The 18,850-nt window shown below is 40.8% G+C and overlaps 1 pseudogene; it reads right to left on the bottom strand.

Moving 5' to 3' along the window:
- The window catches only part of LOC149121433 (vomeronasal type-2 receptor 116-like), a 36,178-nt pseudogene extending 20,864 nt beyond the window's left edge, over nt 1–15,314 (bottom strand).
- Between the last annotated feature and the right edge of the window lie 3,536 nt (nt 15,315–18,850).

The raw sequence follows: 18,850 nt of genomic DNA, 5'->3' as shown, positions 1-18,850 counted from the left end.
ATTTCCAGAAATGAAAACGTGCACCTTTGAGTTGTTAAGTACAGAGTTCTCTGTGTGTATAGGGAACACACACAAGAACTTACACTCAGTCTGCACTGAGAGCACTGTCTCCAATGAATTCTATTCTGGACTATCTTCTCAGGCTCAATACACTTCAAATCAAAAGTAGAAATTACTATAAGCACGTTGTAACATTAATGTCATAGCAAGCAGTAAAGGAAACTAAGAGAATCCACAATGCAGAGTTGAGCTAGCATGTCAATACTCACTGTATCAATTCTCAGTAACTCCAAATTAGCTATGCTGGTATGTGAAGTCTACAACACTGCATTTTTTAAACCATTCTGCATTATGTCTCAGCCAAAAAGCCCCAAATCATCCTCTCAATATAACAGAACATGATACTTTGCTACTTTCACCATTTATGGTTATCTACCAAGAATCGGTTTCTACCATTATCCATCTAAGCTAGGACTAATACTGCTGATTACTAGGGAGAGACCAAGATGGCTGAATGGGAATGACATACTGTTTTAGGCTAGGAGATATAAAAGTAAAAGTGGAAGAAACACATTCTTATGGGAGAGTTAGAAACAAATCCACAGTGGGCATTCTATGGAAGGAACAAGAATGCTGTGGATCAGTGTGGAAGGTACAGACATGCTGTATGTTCAAGGAGACAACAAAAATCCCAGCAGCCAAGAGCCAGAGAAAACAACAGTATTGGAGAGGGAGGGATGATCAAACTGCAGTGCCTGAGCCACTGATTATGTAATTGGAGGGAGAACTTACAAGAGTCAAACACCTGATAGAAAATGCAAGAATATGGCTATATATGGCTCCAGATACATGTTTACAACATACATATTACAAAATGAAGGAACAATAAAAATATCATCCAAACTGTGTAGAGGAATTGAACAGACATTCCTGCACAAATAGATGAGCCAAAGGCCTTACCAAGGGTGCTAAACATTAGTAGACCTAGAATACTACTCAAAATCACACTAAGATATCACCTCACATCTGCTCAATTGGCTACAATAGTTTTTGTTTTTAAAGATTTTGTTTGAAAGGAAGAGTGAGAGAGTGAATGTGAGTGAAACAGTCAGAGAGAGAGAGAGAGAGAGGAGAGAGAGAGAGAAAGTGTCTTCAATCCCATGGTTCACTCTCCAAAGGCCATAACAGCTGGAGCTGAGCCAATCCAAAGACAGGAGCCAGGGACTTCTTCCAGGTCTCCCAAATAGCTGCAGAGGACCAAGAACTTGGGCCATTGTCGCTCCCCATTTTCATGGAGGAACGACACAGGACCCTGCGCTGTTCTTTTGTCTGCTCGGCCCTTCCTGGGTTTGCTGCTGGTTCTTCCCGGGTTGGCTACTCTCCCTTCCACCTCCGTGGAAGGGCGGTTCCCCCTGCCACTTTCCCTACTTCCACGGGGGAGCGGCACACCACCGGCCGGCTCTCTCGGGGGCTGCTCAGGTGTTCCTTCAGATAGATGTTCCTGTTGCATGTTGTCTCTCTCCTCCTTTATAGTCCTCTTCCACCATTCCCAACTCTGCTACCCACAACGCCGAGTACGCTGCTCTCCTCCAATCAGGAGCAGGTCCTGCTGTTTATTTGTTGAACTGGAGGCAGCTGTGTAGAAGCTGTTTCCTCCTCTCCCAGCGCCATATTGTGGGAGAGCAGATGCATAGAATAAGTCTTAATTCCAGTAACTTAGTCTAGTCTGAGTTGCTCCCAGTTGCTCCCCACAGATCCCCCTTTCTTTTTATTTGTTGGCGTTGATACGTGCCTGTCTTCGGTGCCCCACGGCAAACACTCTGCTCTGCTTGCTAGAGTTGCCCACAGGTGCTTACAAGCCCTATCAATCAGGCAAACTGAATCCGGGTCCTCTCTTCGCCATGTTGTGAGGAGGTTTTTAGGCGCTGATGCGTGCCTGTGTTCGGTGCCCTGCAGCACATGCTCTGCTCTGCTAGAACTGCCTGCAGGTGCTTATCGTCTTACTAATCAGGCAGACCGAATTCAAGCTCTCTCATTGCTGTATTGTGGGGAGGCCTTATTTTTCTCTATTTCTCTATCTCCGGGCATTCCTATTTCTCCTATTTTACTTCTATCTGCCAGCATTCCTATTTCTCTCATTTTACTTCTAAACTTCTGTTTCTCTTATCCCAGCAGCTTTCCGGCGCCCACCCCGAGGCTGCTTCTCGGCGCCTCACCCGTGGCGGCTTCCCGGCTCTGCGCGCTCCGCGGTCTCCGCCTAAAAAGCTCCTCACAACATGGCGAAGAGAGGACCTGGATTCGGTTTGCCTGATTGATAGGGCTTGTAAGCACCTGTGGGCAACTCTAGCAAGCAGAGCAGAGTGTTTGCACGGGTCTTCCACGGAGGTGGAAGGGTCGGTAGCCAACCCGGGAAGAACCAGCAGCAAACCCGGGGAGGGCCGAGCAGACAAAAGAACAGCGCAGGGTCCTGTGTTGTTCCTCCACAAAGAGGGGGAGTGACATAATGGTGCCGTGACTCGGATAGGAAGCCTAGGCAGGGTTTAGTGTCGTTCCTCCACGAAGACAGGGAGCGACATAATGGTGCCGTGACTCAGATAGGAAACCTAGGCAGGGTTTAGTGTCATTCCTCCACGAAGAGGGGGAGCGACAGGCCATCTTCCACTGTTTTCCCTGGCCATGAAGGGCACCTGATCCTTAGGGATCCTAGGGATCCTTAGAGATCCTTAGGCAAAAGACTCCATCCATGATGATTATCAACTCCAATCCTAGAACTTCTAGAGAATGAATGTGTTGTTGAAATACTGCTCTGTAGCATGATCATAGTTGATGAGGTCTTTGGGAGGTAAGTACAATTCTTTATGACTTACCTAGCTGCTTTCTTTCTCGTCTTTCCAATATGAGTCTGTGGAGAGAGAATGCTACATCTGTTGGACATGTGAAGATTGTGTGAAGATTGAAGGAAAAATATCTTTCCTTGAGGCAGGAAATGTGTCTTGGACAGACGCCAACTTCATGTATCTTGCTCCTGGTCTTCCCAGCCTCAGTAATTCTGAAAATTAACTTCCTGTTGTTAAGTGATAAAGTCATGGTATGTTCTTATATGGAAACTCTAGATGACTAACACAACAATTAAATTGGGATTAACACTAGTTAATTTTATTTGTGTCAACAGTATTTGTAGCAAATGCCAGAACGGGCTCTGGAATGTTATGTCTAAATTCCATGCACCACAAGGGAGAGAAACTGATTTTCAAAGGGAAGCATAATGAATTAAATACAAATCACTCTTGGTGAGTTTTTGCACATGTTCCATCATGGGCCAAAAATGGTTATTTATATTAGCACGTCATTAAATGATTCCTTGAACAGCATCAACATGAACATGACTCTGCACAAGGTGATGGGATTGAACAATAACTCACCTGAATGCCTGTGAGAAGCAGAGGCAGGGTATGTTAAGTGTGGAGAAATGTGGAGCACAAGGCTTGGGATTTATAACTGGTAAGCCTCCTTCCTATCAAAACTGGGCATAAGCTCCCATCCCAAATCAGGCAACTAACTCAAATTTAAAGCCTGAAAAAAGGCAAATCATGAAAATATAGAACATTTAGAAGACATCAGAATCACTTACTGGGGGGGATTTCAAGTACTTTATATCAAAAGTCACTGCACCTAGTGAAGTTGAATGGCTGCCAGCTAGTTTTCTATGGAAATCTGAAAAGTAATTTCATATAAATAATTACTATGGGTAGCAGTTCTAACTCCAAATAGGTCTTATTCTCTGAATCTTTCCTCCAGACTTGCATGCAGATAGACGTGCGGGCCGAGAAACAACATGAATTATTTCTAGAGACACTGACACAAAACTTCAAGGTTAGAACACAGGTGCCACTTGTATTTTAAGTAGCCTGGGTATTTAATTGTGATGAACAGTGTATATCATGTTGACATCTTATACACACTCATTGTGTGTCTGAGAGGAAGATGCATCTTTCAATTTTGGGCACAGGATTTTATATGTTTCCAACATTAAAAAAATGTAAATTTGACTTCAACTATCTTTTTATTATCTATGTTGCTTTCTGGTTAAGAAATGTTGAAAATTGCCCTTCTAAGCAAAAATATATTTTCTGATCTGTATTCATTCTATTTTCTTCTTTGTCATTCTTCCAGTTTTCCTCTAATTGCTCTGTCCTCTTCATCTCCTCGTCCTCCTCTTCTCTAGAAAGCTATATGTGATCTCTGCCAAACAGGCTTTTGCTGAGAGTTTGCAAGTGGATATGATAAACCATTCCATCCTTTATCTCTTCAAACAGGTCATCAGTGGTAAGAAGATATCCTAGCACTGGAAAATCTAACAGTTGGGAATTTAGTGGCTCAAGCAGTTATTTTAAATTTAATATTCTTTTATTCTACTGTCATCAACAAATATCTATTTTTTCTTCATGTTTCTGATGAGGCTACTTTACAAGGTGTTTCTTGTGTGACTTTTCTTCTGTGAGGTACCTTTGTCCTTATCATAATCTTCTCCTCCACTTAAGAACTGTGTCAGTTACTCCTGGTCATGGGATGGCCCCATGCTGAGTGATTTAATTTTCTTCTCCATGATTCAGAATTTATCTGGGATTCCCACATTAATTTGCCCTGGGTTTATTGTGACATACAATAAATCTTTTCCTTCCAGGATGGCTCTTACCTTTTGTCTGTTGTTGCTTCCTGCGAAAACATTAATCTGTTTGCAATCCACTTCTTTTCTTCCTCTGGTTTTCTTGTCTAGCAAATTCAGGAAAGTAATCCAAATCATACTCTTTGAAAGACCTTGACTTGTATTAAATGAAGAAGGGAAATCTAATACACAAGGAAATAGAATTGGATAGAGGCTCCTACTCATCACAAGGTTCTTGCCTCTGTCTCCTCATGAGAAAACTGCTCACAGTGCTGAGGCTCCTGACTTTGGCTGAAGATCTATGTGGGGGTGTTAGTTATGGCTGACTTGTGGATTTCTGCAAGCTTCAGGTGTCACTCCGGAAGAGCTGACCTGAGAGATTCCACAAGAAGCAGGCCTTGGAACAATCCCCACACCCCTCAGGTACATTTACTGTAGTCTTGCAGGCAAGTTCAAATCCATTCTCTACCTCAGGCAACCTCTAGTGCCTGAGGGAGGTATGACCCTGACAGAAAGGAAAGGAGTCGTGGGCATAAGCACAGTAGACAGCTCCATGTCAAAACTGGGTGAACTGAAAACTCGTAAGTATAATGAAAAGGATCTCCATGGGAACGCTGGATATCCCTGCAGAAATAAACATGTGTGTGCACAGAAAATCTGAAAAACTATTTAGATAGGAGCTGCCTCTGAGCAATGGGATTGCAGTTGGTTTTCCTTTATCTGTTATAAATACTTAGATTTATTTGCCCTATGGATACTATTTAACAATAGCTGAGAACAGGCCAATTTCACATTACATGTAAAAATCAATGACTGTGGGTTTCTTTTTAATCAAATAAACAAGCCTATCATAAAATAGACAAATCATGAAAGACAAGTCATCACAGAATGTACTATTTAGTTAATACAGACATATGAACTAGCTATGAATGATAGAAATTAGAATCAAAAATATCATTGAAACGTTAACGCAGGACTTAGTTTTTGCATGCAAAGAATATGGAATTTCAGTTCCAATGATCTTGTCTTTGTAATAAAAAAATGAATAATGACAAGAGAGTTCACATTGGTGCTACATGCCTTACACCGTGCAACTGCAGAGCAAGAAAGAAGCAGGATTGGGCAGAGGTACGATATCACTGCCAGGGGTAGGTGCTCATCCTCTGACCTCCACAAGGACCTACTGAATGTGAAGGCTGAGAGTGCATCCACCAGCAGTCCTACTGTTTCAGTACACCTGCCTGCCTCATTCTAATGCCAGATAAGATTCGAAAGCACTGAGGGCTCCAATGTAAGGTGAAGGTCCTGCCTCTGGGTTGCCTGAAAAGCCTCACTGAGCCAGTGGTGCACAGGATCCTGAATCAGCTGAAATCTCAAGCTAGGGGCTAGTGGAAGTCTGGGCAAGGGCCTCCGCAAGCTCGCGGTGATGGTGGGGAGGTGGCAACCACAGAGCTGCCCGAAAATGTGCTCTGGGAGAGGCACTGTGGTGCAGGAGCTTAAGAATGCACCTGTGGTGCAACATCCTAGATAAGTGCTGATTCATGTCCAGCTTCTCCACTTCCAATTCAGCTCCTTGCTATTTCACGTGGGAAAGCAATGTGGGATGGCCTATGATTGGGACCCTTCAACCAAGTGTGAGACAGAAGAAGCTCCTGACTCCTGGCTCCTGGCTTCAGATCAGCCTAGCTCTGGTCTTATTGTCCATTTAGAGAGTGAAACTGTGGATGTAAGATCTCTCTCTCTCCCAAATAAGTAAATAAATATAATCTAATAAAAAAGAGGCCATAAGGTCTCCCTACATGGTAGTTAGCACAGACCTGGGGAAAAATTCTAATCCATTGCCATATATGTGTGCTCTCTTAGGGTCTGAGGGTGGCCCTGATCCCCTAAAGGAACCCAGACTTGTGCAGAAGAGCAAGAACAGACTCCCTAAACCCCACTATTGTTGGAAAGCAAAGACAACATGAATGTGGTTCTGCAGCTCCAATGTTTGTCTAGTTTCAATGTAAGGGGTTCCAACTGATTCCAGAAGACCCAAGACAGAGACATTTGTGTAGAGTGTACTCTGAAATAACAGTTAAATAATTATTGCCTCTGAGGAATGATTGTGCATGGCTATATATTTTTATATCTAATTTTGGATTTAATTTCCCATGTCTACATATTGTACAATAAAGGGATAAATGATGCTTCCACATGGAAAATAAATGCCTATGAATTTCTACTTAAAGTATGAGCAGCCCTAGTTTAAAACAAAATAAGGAAATAAGCCAAGGCAGAATAGAATAGATTTTTCACAGGATGAATACATATATGTGCGACTCAATTATTGATTGCTCATTCTTATACATTTCCCCTGATTCCTCTTTATTCCTCAACATATATTCCTACTTTTCCTCTTCTTCCTTTCTCTAAAGTTCTCCAAAACTGTTGGAATTCAAGTGGAACTTGTAACAGGATCAACTTTATAATTCCAACTTTGACTCTAAAAGCAGTTGGTTATTCATTATTTTAAATTTTGAAATTGTCAGTTCTAATTGTTGAGAGCTATAAGTCAAAATAAATTGTTTTCAATTTAATATTGCTTTTTTTGAACAGTCATCAACTACATCATGATTCTCATGTGTTTGGACAGATGGGCTGTGAGCACCAGTGTATGATTTAAACCCGTGGAGAAGTTGTACTCTTTATCTAGGATTGTCTCCTACAACAAGAACTTCATGAGCTCTACTCCCCACCATGTCAGGTTGGACCCAGTTGAGGAACTTCATTTTCTTTTCGATAACACTGATCATTTGCATTACCATATTCATTTACCTAAGGGAATCATTTCTTTCAGGGAGGCTACTGGCTTCTGCCCAATGGTTTCCCCTCCAAAATGTTCTAGTGCTTGCAATGTTACTACTTTGCTCTTGGGTTTTCTCTTCCTAAAAAGTCAGGAATTCAATCAAATTAACCAGCTGAGGATCTTCCTTAGTGGGGAAAATCCTTCAAGGATCTAGGTCACAGTTCCAACTCAGGACATCTCCCTTTTGATTTCTGCCTTGGAATCTACTTTTTTCAGTGTGAAGGAAATGATTTTTAAATGCAATCAGCTTGCATTGAATTAAAATGGAGAAAGAATAAAGGGAAGAAACTTCACACAGTGCCACAAGACCTGCACCACCTGAGAAATGCAGAAAGAGGAAGCAGCAGGGTTAGGCAGAGACACCTGTCACCACTACAAGGAGGCGCTGATCCTTGACCCCCACACATACCAACTGAGGCTGAAATCAGAGCATGTGCCCAGCAGTCCCAGGGTATTCAGAAGCCATACTGACTATTCTAATGCAGTATCAAATTGGAAGGCCTTATTTAATCAGAATTCAGAGCATCAGTGAAACCAAAGCAAACACAGACACAGTCCCTGTCCAAACCATCTGTGCTCACATGGCCCTCAGAAAACATAAAATACAAATGGCGGTAAAGCCTCATCTCTAAATCTAATACCAGCAAGGTTAAAGTTGTATGATGAGACTCAGTACGAGCAAGATTCAAATTGCCAGATTATACCCAGGCGAACTGGCTTGGCAGAATAACAAGGGTAAAGCTAACTCTCATCTAACGTTGGGGTGCGGTGTGAAACAACGAGGCTGTATTCCCTAATGGAGGGTAGAGATGTGAGGTACTTTTCCAAGTCAGAGGAGACAAAAGAAAGAAGAAAGATTATTTTACATTCTAGGAAAACTGGGCTTCTCCACAGCGAGGTGCTGGCAGGCCTCACTGGGCCCAGGAACATCCCTGGAAGGTCCACATCTCACCACAGATGTGGCAGGGATTCTTGCAGTCCCCTCGATGAGGCACTGAGAGACAGCTATGAGGGGAATGCAGCACCCTCCCTAAGGCTGGGACAGCGCGACTCTTACCAAGGTCTCAGTGACCCAGCATAGGGACCAGAAGAGGCCACATTGGGCCATGAAGGGCACCTGTGTAGGATGCAGTTCTCACCTCTCTTCTCTCATGAAAAGCCTTAGGTGCCTCCCTTGGCTTCGGGCATCCACTTAAGACTCAAAGCAGGGGCTAGCGATGGCTGGTGTGTGGGTCTCTGCAAATTCCCAGAGTGGCAGGGAGGGGACAACCTGAGAGGCTAAATTTCACAGATCCCCTGGGGGGCAACTTCAGGTGCATTCAGGCAGTCTCTGTGCCGGGTTCCAACCAAGAACCATGGGTGCCCTCTGGGGGCAGCAGACGGCACTGACCCCGACAGAAAGGTAGAAAGGCAGGAACAGGCCTGACTTAGGTAGAGGTCAAAACTGCAGGAATGTCGCACTCCAACAGCACATTTGTCCCATTTCAATCAGATGACTCCACCGCACCACTAAGGGTCCCTGACACAGACATGATTCTGAGCAGGACACGTCTGACAGAAGACTGTGGTGGGAGCTGCCTCAGCAGTAGGATTGTGGTGGTTTTCCTTTATAAATGCATCAAAACTGGATTTATTTGCCCTGTGCCTACTACTTGCACCTTAAAGGCGGGAATGTGACTTCCACATGGAAAATAAATTTCTGTGTTTCTTTTAAAGATAGATACAGGCCTGTGGTAATAGAGAAAACGGATGGAAAGCAATGCATTCAAGAATATATTCTTCAGATAATGCACAAACACCATCAACCCAACTAATAATACTAAATAATATATCATACTAAATAATATATCATCAAGGAGATATCATTTTCACATATAAAGCCAGAACATTGTTTTTAAAGAGGTCGATGTGAAAGGTATAGAATCTATTAGTGTAATTCCAGACAATTCTTTGGACATTACAATTAAAAATCGTTGTCACATGCATTGCCGTATATACACACATCATATTTCTCAGGATCTATCTCAGCTGCTCCACTTCTGATCCTGCTGTGCTAATGGCCTGGGAAAAGCAGTGAGGATGGCCCAAGGGTTTGAGTTCTGTACTCACATCTGAATGAGTCAGATGATGCTCATTCCTTCAGTCTGGTCCAGCTCTGGCCATTGCAGACAGGAGTCAACTAAAAGATAGTAGATCTCTCCTTCTTTGTCTCTCCCTCAGTCTCCAAAACTCTTTCAAATAAATTCTACAAACTTGGATTAGCCAAGTGAGCCATGGTGCCAGGCCCATAGAACATCTTACTCCAACTGATTTAACTGTTGCCAGAATCTAACTATTACCAATCTGTTTCCAAGAAAACTGGAATGATACCAAGTATATGGTTAAAGTAACTACTCATCCATCACAAGCTAAAGCTGGAAAATCTTCCTGATATATGCGATGATCATATCGTACTGCTTAATGGAAAAATATGAGAAATTCTACATATTTTTCAGGAGTAAAAATTCTCCATTATTGATTTCTGTTCATTTTTTACAACACATGTAATCCCACAGATCACTTGGTCAGAGTGCCAGTGACACTGAATCTTTCCTATGTTTTCTTGAGTACTAAATAATGTTTAGTGTAGTTGAAAATCTTTATCCTTTTGAAGATCATTATGTATTAAAATATGATAATTACTACCTGAAGGTAGGCAGAATTTTCTCATCAGTCACATTCCATTTCTTTTTTTCTGTCAAAGATGAAGACTTTTGAGACAGGTGTTAACTTCACCATGAAACAGGCACTGAATTACCTGTCTGATTGGAAATCTCATTTTCTGAACAAGGTGTGCAATCAAAACAACAGGTAGGCTTTCCGTCCAGAGGGTTTTTTACTGAGTCCAGGGCTACAACTCTTGCTGCACTGAGCGTGGCATCTAAGAAAAATCAGATGGATGTAGGTCATAGTTGGGTCTGTTATCTAAACTCCAAGTAGGGTATTTAGTCCTGGACAATCTATGCTCTTAAATTGTAAGTACCTGTTTCTAATACACTGATTGCATGCCATATTGACTCTGTGCCATGAAATAGACTCGAAACATGTGGAAGAACAAGTGTCTTTATTATCCTTCCTCAGATTTCAATCATTTTCATTAAAAAACATGAGCAATCAAAATCACTAGGTGTGAGATTTGAACAAATCTAGACTCTATTACTTTCTCCATGATTCTACGACAACAGACAGTAAAATGAAGCTACCCACATACAAATGTGTGCAAATTACCTAAGATCATTAACTCCAATATCCCTGAACATCTCAGCACCATCTGACACTAGAAGTAATTCTCCTACTGCTTAGTTTTAAAATAGAGACAAAGGCTAGGTATTTCATATACATAAACCTTAAATAGAGAATATGCTGCATTCTTTTTCACACAGCACTGATACTTATCCACAGATGTTTTCACAGCAGTCAATGGAACCTTGTTGCTGAAGACAAAGTTAATGAAAGGGGCACATTTATATCCTAGACACTGAAACAACTGCATGATTTCTGGTGTTTTGAGAAAGGATCCCAAGCTATTTGGTTTGAACACCTGCAGAAGCTCTTAAGGGGATCACTCCAGGAGTACATGTCATGCAATGGAAACCAAGTTACCTGCTAGGGAGAAAATGCCACCTTTGCCCCATTGTTCACTGGCTGCATTTCTAACTCTTGTAGAAGCATCTCATGTACGCTGTGGGCCACAGCATACACAGCATTGAATATGGTCATATCAAAATGAAGCAGAGGCAACCATTCCAAGGAGGCGTTCAGTGGACAGTTCTGCAAGGTTTTGCAGGTCATATCAAAATGAAGCAGAGGCAACCATTCCAAGGAGGCATTCAGTGGACAGTTATGCAAGGTTTTGCAAGTTGTCCCAGTAACTGAGCAATCAAAAACCAGCAACCAGAATCTGGAGAGTTAAATGTCTTCTGTGTATTTGGAAGGGTTTGGTGTCTGAAGAAAATTTTTGAAACCTGAAATCTCACTATGGTGGTGTGAAAACATGAGAGTCCCATGGAATGAGTGGAGCAGAAAAAGTCTCCAGTTGGTGGCAAAATCCCAATTTGAAGTGGTGACTCAGACTTTCAATGTCATTAAATCTTCCCATGAGAAAATCAGTGTCACAGAAAAGAATAACCACCTTTGCTGATGATTTTAGGATCTGGATGTGATACAGCCAGGGGATACAAGATCATGAATCCTCAGTGGGTGGAATAAATTCCAAAAGTCTAGGTAGATACCATTTTTCTGCATCTCAATTTTCAAATCAGAAATAAACTGAGTACCTTTTGGGAGGTCTGAGATGGCCAAACCCACCCAGATGCAACTGAAATGGAGCATCAGGGAGACCATGCCAAGGGCCAGAGAAGTGTCTTTGGGGAGCATCTGATAGAGGGAAGCTAACTGACCACTGTCACTCAGAAGCAGTTAAAAAGACCCAAGAGTCAGCTAGAGGAAAATGCAAGAAATATGTGTAAGGTTATTGCCAGAATATACAATCTTATTTCTGAAGGTAATTAAGCAAATGTTTGAAGTGTCACAGGTATTTGAATATTTCATTTTTCTCATCTCCCACTACATGAGAACTTCCTCGGTCATGCGTTTAGACTCACAGGTTGAGGAAAATGTTTCCATTTTCACTTCACCACACCTCTGTACCAAGCAAATGTGGTTACTCCTCCAAAACTCTGCATGGCTCCTCTTTATATTACACATTGTGGCTAAAGCATAAGGTGTCAGTCATTTCCCTTTTTGCTCTGAGTAAGGCAGTTAAGGTGATGTGATTTTTCCCCCCTCTTTCCTGTAAAACTCACCTGTGGAGTTTTGTAGAGTTCTAGCAGTGTCCCTATTTGGACACTAATGCTTATTCCTGAAATCCTGGCTACAGACTTGCTCTTTCCTACACATGTAATTAGGAATGTCCTATTCCAGGCCCGCAAGCCACAGGAAGGGATTCCCTGTCACCATCATGTCACTGTGCATGCCATTATAGAGATCAAATTCCAAGGTCATGTTGGGTAAAAAATGGAGGTTCTTTTTGATGATCTCAATATCAAAAACCAAGGCCAGAACATACTGGTAGTTTTTGGACTGAAATCTGCAGGAAAGGCACAAGGATCATTAAGGGAGAAGCATCCAATCCAGATTATCATCAATTGCACTCCCATAACTATTACAATTGGACTATCCTGGCAAAAATACATAAGTTCTAATCATTCTTTTTACACCTACTGTGGACAGAGTGTGAAGACTGTCATATTTGCTGCACAACACACCCTCACAAGAATCAAAGCTGTTACTTCCTTCATCCTGGTCTTCTAGTCTAAATGATTCTGAAAATAAGCTCTGCTATTACATCATAAAGTCTTGGGCATGTTATCACCTGGCTGTCCATGCAGCCAAAGAACATGATCTTTTTGTATGCCTACCTCATCAATTTAATTCATTTCTGGCAACATCTTCTAAGTTATGATATTTGATATCTAAAGTAAATATTACAATATACTCTGGAATGCCCTCTCTACATTTCTTGCAAATAGAGGAAATGGATTCAACTTGTTAATGAACACATAAATAATGGAAAGGCACATCCTCTTTAGCACTGCCTCTATAGATGTTTCTTATATTCACAGACTACAATGATTCTTCACATTATTGCATCACCAAATGCTTCTTGAAACAGGAATCATATAATCATAAGACTGCAGTTAGTAATGGGAAAAAGAGAGTAACTCAGCTGAAGGCTCTATGATCAGAAAGAGAGAAAATCTCAGACCACAGAGAATGGTAGATCAAAGTCTGGACTTTATCCAGAAAAAACCTCTTCCCCATAAAACTTACCCATCAACCACCATCACAAGTCAGGAAATGAAATCAGATTCAGACTTCAAAAGAAGAACAGTGAAAAGGGGAGAACACTTTAGAGAAGCCTGAAACACTCACAGGGTGGACTTGAAACACTGGGCTATGAGACCCATGGTGCCTAAAGTTAAGACAGATAACCCTTTATCTGGAACACTAAGCATATGTTAAAGTAAATCATCAGCATTGGTATCAGTATTTACTCCAAACAGGCCTCATTCATTCAATTTTTGTTACAGAATTGAGTATAAATAGCCTTCCATGCAAAGAACACAATGGATTTCTGTTTTCTGGGATCTGACATTTCACAATGAATGAAAATGAGGAGCCCTTTGTATTTATATTAGATGCACTGGGTGTTGAGTATTGATGAGCATACCATGTCATGTTCACTGCTTGATAATGGTCACTGTGTGCTCCAGAGGAAGTAACAGTTTTTCATTTCTTCATTCATGTTGCTGCATAATATGTATGTGTATGTGTATGATATAAATATTACCTCTTTCTATATTTATATATGTGTTCTATACCATATATACAGTTGTTCCCTCTAATGTTATATATACATGTATATATAGTTTCTATTAATATTTGTTATCTAAATACCTCATTCACACTTTGTATGTAGAATGAGGAAATTTGAAAATCCTTGCTAAATGATCAAATAATAGTTAGTTTTGTATTATATATGTTGCTGTTCTCCTCATTCTTCTACACCTCCATCTATTCCTGCTCTCATTTCTTCCTCCTGTTCCCCCGCTGGAATCAAAAGATCTAGAAAGCTCATTGTCGCACTAGGCAATTGTGACAGTTGCCCTTTTGATCTGTTTTATGCTGTGTTCCTTATCGCTAAGAACAGTTTATCAGTAATTATTATATATTCTAGAGTTGGTCAGCCTAACATTGGATCATATAGTGTCTAAATCTGTTGTAAGTTCAATATATAAGTTCAACTATGAATTATTTTCCAAGTATCATCAATGCAGTTATTTTCTCCTGAATTTGATGATATTTTATTATGATCTCCAGTTTGCATGGCATTCATAATGGGGGAACCTGAGTGCTATTCATAGAATCTACTCCAAATACTGGACATTCACTATATCCTGGTCTCCATCATTTAGGGTACACTTAAATGATGTGCTGCATGCATAACCATGGGGAATACTACTACTACTAATAAATATTTCATAAATGGGATGTCATGTGTACATATCAAATTAGGACACTTTATATGTGAAGAGAATAATATTGCTATACCAAGCTAGTATCCATTAGATTATTTAGTGGGGTGATCTTCGGAAAAATGCCTAAAATACTTAATCAGTTGCATTGCCTTGGCGGAACCAGCTAAACTTTTCAAATCTTTTTGCTTTAACAATAATGCAATGATCTATGACCTAATATCTACCTTCTATTAAAGATCTATGCAATGTAATCCTATTTTCTGTAGCATTACAGTAGAAATCAGAAAATTAGCACCTTCATAAACAGATGTGCAAAAAACAATTATGCTGTCCTACAAGATACAATATTCTGTAGCATTCAATTATCATATATTTATATGTGAAACATATATAATTATCTGAAAAAGAAGGTATGCTAAAGAGGGGCAGAAGCAAAATAATCTCCCTTCTGGGATGTCTGTATTTTTGTTCAGAAAAAGTTAGAATCAGGGATACATCCTAAATTTTGAAGATTAGAAGCATTAAAGTTCACAAGGGTAATTCACCATTAAAATATAATTATTATCATATTTTTGTCTGAATCAAGCCACTTTAATACCACTCCATCTTACATCTTTTGACCAGCTGTCCACTCGTCCATGGGGGAACCTGGAAGCTTTCTGCCCTGAGGCTCTGCAGCTGAGGTCTTCTGTCCTGGTGAGAAACGAAAGATGGAAAACATGTTTGTGGATGATCTTCTTCACCCCAGGTGCCAGCATTTTCTCCTTGTCCATGGATACAAAGAATCAAGGGAGAAACTCCTGTTAGATAAATTTCTTGCAAGGGCTTTGTCAAAAAACTTCTCCAGGAACTTTTTGCAATTATATACAATTGCATCAGAAGGCTCAAAGGGAGGCATCAGGCAAGTTTCTGAGATGGCCCAACTCATTCAGGTTTCAAACAAGAACACACCAGGATCACACATTCCAAAGACCCAGAGGCAATGGGGCAGCTTCCCACAAACAGTGTCCTGGGTAGCACACATTGCCTTGATGCCACAGAGACCCAAAACTAATCCTGCTTACAGAGATACCCACTAGGACATGAGGTTTTCAATCACTGTGGAACCAGTAATCACCCTGAATTTGGAAGTTCCCATTCTGTATGTCAGGTCACCACATATTCAGTTGTAAAACAGGAAAGCTTTCCACATTGCAGTTCAACCATGATAATCCTATGATGACTGTTTAGGCACCTACAACCCTGGTCGATGCTCTCATGAGAACTAGGGAATATTTGAGTACTTCTCACTTTTTACTAAAAAGCAGACAATACCAGCCAGAAGTTATGTATTTATTCTCACCTCCACAAACACCAAGGACAGGATGATATCTGCAGACACCTATACTTCTTGAATGCAAGTGACTTTCAGGAATATTATGTAGGACAACATCAGGGAAGCTGTGTACTGTTAAACCTTTGCCAAACCCACAGAATGAACAACATGAAAGTAAACACAATGGATACCATGTCATGTAGGGAATGATGATGAGCAACACTGACTAATCATTTGTGTTTGCATATCAGTGTGAGATATTGCTAATGGAGTAAATCTAATAAGGAGGGAGACAAGAGGGCATTTAAGAGAACTCATTCTAAAGTTTGCTAAACTCAAATTGCTTTAAATGTGGTGCCTAATATTTTAAGCAAAACAAATTTTCCATTGCCTAGCCACTGCTCTGATGCCATTAGTGAGATTTTGAATAGTGGTACATGCAAATTGAGATGCAGAATAGGCACAAAATACAATCAGAATTCAGTAACTTGCATATAATGAAAATAAAATGCCTTGATGAGCTAGATTTATTACAAATACAATGAAGAAACTTGTTGTATATTCAGTTAAACAAGAAAAGTAAATCTAAGTCAGAGAGTAAGTATCTTCTATTCTCCCTAATGTGTGGAAACTAAAAGAAGTGTCAACATGAATGCACACAGTTCACTGAACAAAGGTTGGGAATGGAGAGGATGAGCATCACGCAATGAGGCATCTTCAGAAAGTTCATGGGAAATGTGTGTAATGAAACAATTATGCAAAAATTTCAAGAAATTTAACACCCAGATAGATTATATATGTTGATTTCTCCTGGTCCTGGGATAATCTCATGTTGAGTGATTTCATGTTCTTATCCTTGACTCCTAGTTTATCTGGGATTCCTACATTAATTTGCTCCAGTTTGATGGGGCATGCAAAAATATTCAACTGTTTTCAATCCACTTCCTTTGTTCCTGGGATTTTCTCCACAAGCTAATTCAGCAAAATAATCTAAATTATACTGTTTGAAAATCCTCAGTGTTTTCTGGCAGTAATTCTCATGCTTTATTTGAGAACAGAAAGGAATTTCAAATCAATGAACTTGCATTTGTATTAAATGAAGAAGGGAAATCCAAAAACACTGGGAAGCAGAATTGGGCAGAGGTTCCTATTTACCCTGTGTTGAGCTGAACACCACTGGCCATCCCCAGATCTACCAGGTAAGACATCAGAGTACATCCCAATAATCTCCCTGTTACAGTAAGTTCTCAACATGATTCTGAGGCAAGATTTATTTGAAGACATTCAAATTTAAGAAAAACCCAGGATATTAACATACACAAAAACTTCAGGCATTGTCTAAATAATTTCTCTTCATGAGTCCTTCAAAAAGTATAACATACAAACTACCTAAAAGGAAAACTCAAAGTCTCAAATTATTGGGATTAGGAAGATCACACCATATTAGATCAACTGGATTGTCAGAACAAGGAGAGCAAACACATTAACTTCCTCATCAAATGCTGGAGATTCAGTGAGGTCATATTTCTATTCCCAAATAAAAAAAATTCTACAATATACTGTTCAAGTAAGATGTAAATTTCCAGCCCAAGGGAGACAATGTACATTAGAATTATTTTACATTTCATGATTACTAGGTTTCACCAAAATGGTGGGGAAGAAGCCAGGAGGACTCTCCCTCCTCATGATTCCCCAGGGAACCCATCCTCACCACTGCCATATCATATCACTGCCAGGTGCTGGTGCTCATCCTCTGACCTCCACAAACACTACTGAATGTGAAGGCAGAGCATCTATCAACAAGCACTCCTACTGTTTCAGTACACCCATCTGGCTAATTCTGATGCCAGGTAAGATCTGAAAGCACTGTGTAACAAAATATGAGACTATGAAAGACTTTATTATGAAAGACTATATTAAGACTATCAGTGTAAAAACAGAGTACAGTCATTGTGTAAATATTTTGTTTATGTGCCGCTCACAAAATGCAAAATACAAACCACCATATGCTGCAAATGAAATTTTAGTGCCAGCAAGATTAAAATGATCAAATTAAAATCAAATAAACTGGACAGGCAGAATAAAGACAGAGGGAAAAGTGAGTTAAGCTTCTCATCTAACATTGGGGAGTGAATGAACAGGACTTGCTATTCTGAATTTAGGATATTTGTACAATTACAAATTCTCTAACATCAAGTACACATAAGTGGAACTTTCTGAACTTAGTGGTGAAAAGTTAAGAAAAATGAATTTACTTCATAAGGAAATTGGATCTGACCAAACCATGAAGCCACACTATCACTGGCCCATAGAATTCCCATGAAGATTCATCAGGGATGTTTCCACAGCTTTCCATAGGCCTAGGGGTTCTCTCTGGGGCTGTCCCTGGGCGGCAGAGCTGTGAGGAGATGAGAGGAGGTGGTGAGAAGAAAGCAGCTCTCTCCCATGGGTCAGGGGCTATGCTGCTACATCAGAAAGCCCCATGTAACAAACATCTCTCACTCTGGACTGGAAGAGGCAAGGTCAAGGGCACTTGAAACCACTGAGGGCTCCTGTGCAGGATGAAGCTCCCGCCTCTGCTGTTGCCTGAGAATCCTCACTTGAGACTGTGGCACACCAGCTCTTGACTTGGCTGAAGCCTCAATCTAGGGGCTAGTTGCTGTACACATGAAGGCCTCTGCAAACACCCAGAGATGCTGAGAAGGTAGCAATCCCAGAGCTGTACCATAAAGATCCCTGGAGGCTGCACTGTGCTGCACTAGTGTAAGCCTGTACCTGAGGTGCCAGCATCCTACGTGAGCACTGATTCATGTGCAGCTGCTCCTCTTCTTATATAGCTCCCTGCTATATAACCAGGGAAAGCAGTGCACGGTGGCCAAGTGCTTGGGTCCCTATACTCAAGTGGGAGACATAAAAGAAGCTCCTGGCTCCTGGCTTTGGAT

This window comes from Oryctolagus cuniculus, chromosome 16, assembly GCF_051225735.1.
Source record: "Oryctolagus cuniculus isolate XC-2025 breed Fujian yellow rabbit chromosome 16, ASM5122573v1, whole genome shotgun sequence".
NCBI classification, from domain to species: domain Eukaryota; kingdom Metazoa; phylum Chordata; class Mammalia; order Lagomorpha; family Leporidae; genus Oryctolagus; species Oryctolagus cuniculus.
Note: the sequence above shows the minus strand (reverse complement) of the source record. Positions and strands in the feature narration are given on the sequence as shown.